The sequence below is a fragment of the Gossypium arboreum genome, chromosome 11 (assembly GCF_025698485.1).
Source record: "Gossypium arboreum isolate Shixiya-1 chromosome 11, ASM2569848v2, whole genome shotgun sequence".
Lineage (NCBI taxonomy): Eukaryota > Viridiplantae > Streptophyta > Magnoliopsida > Malvales > Malvaceae > Gossypium > Gossypium arboreum.
The window spans coordinates 48,287,449-48,288,796 of NC_069080.1; the positions used below are offsets into that span (position 1 = coordinate 48,287,449).

The following is a 1,348-nucleotide window of genomic DNA, read 5'->3' on the forward strand; positions in this document are numbered from 1 at the left end:
AAAGTTCTTATATAATGAATGAAGAAAAGATGGAGAAGAATATATACTTTTTCATTATGTGACCATACTCTTTACTTTTGTTTTCCTTTTAAACTTTTTAAAGGGATAAAGTCCTCCGAATTCTTGTAAATCATTCAATAAGGTATTTATATTTTAAAATATGTAATATATTTGATTAATTAATGTGATACCCATTTCTATCACCATCAATAATAATCAGCAAATATAACACTATGATCCTTCAACAATCTCTTCCCCTTCTGATGAACACATCTAGCACTATGATACAAGTTACTTAACAAAAATGATTGTTTAATTAAAAATTTATTTTTATATGAAAATATTTCACCCCGAATAACCTATTTTTGTGTAAAATTTAAACACAATTGCTTTAATACATACTTTCTTGACCACTTCAACAGAGATTGATAATAAGGTCATTTCCTCCTCCGTAACCCATTTGAATTTAGTGGCTATTGATAACCAATTTTGAGTTATCAACACGTAAAGTTACGCTGGTTTTACATATATGCTATTCATGTTTATTTATTTTCTGAATTCACAAGTTAAATTTAACTATTTATATTTAATTTGAGTGACAAAAGAATGATCGAATATAAATCTTTAATTTAAAATCAAATTTGATGTTATTTTATTAAATAAACAAATCTAACTTAGTTTTATCTAAAATCTATTTCAAAATTTTTATTACTTAAAATTTGGATCAAGTCGATTACGTTTGCAACCTAGGAAGAGCTATGACGGTCACATAATCTATTTTATTTAACTTGACTATCTTGAATGACAATGAAAATATCACAATCGACATTTCGTTTTAAAATAAACGTGTCACATTAAACTAATTTACTAGTTGAAGTGTCAAACTGTACACAATCCCTTTATTGGTCGCTAATATTATTGTATTACAACTAAATACTTGACTTCATCTTAGTTTTCTTTGGCTAAATAAGTAATTTTACTTCCCGGATGCATCTGTTTAATTTTCACGCTATTTCATTTCATTGTTAAGCCTTTAAAATTTTTATTTATATCTGTTATCGTATTCGTCGCTTTGGCCGAGTGGTTAAGGCGTGTGCCTGCTAAGTACATGGGGTTTCCCCGCGAGAGTTCGAATCTCTCAGGCGACGTTTAAAGTTTTGTCGAATTCCAGTGAGGCCAAACTTTTAGCACCCAAAGCCAAGATGACATGATCCCACAACTTGGTCATGCCTGACCGGCTGACCCCGTATCCGTCAACGTTTAATTACATATGTACACGTGGATGGCCTTTACACCATCTGAAAAGCCCCCATAATTACTCAACTTTACCAGTTCCAACTTTGAAATG

At 30.4% G+C, this 1,348-nt stretch overlaps 1 non-coding gene across 1 annotated transcript; it reads left to right on the plus strand.

The window, feature by feature from the left end:
* The first annotated feature begins 1,066 nt into the window (after positions 1-1,066).
* TRNAS-GCU (transfer RNA serine (anticodon GCU)) lies at positions 1,067-1,148 on the plus strand. The gene has a single exon. It is a non-coding gene; the product is annotated as a tRNA-Ser (tRNA).
* Positions 1,149-1,348: the final 200 nt, after the last annotated feature.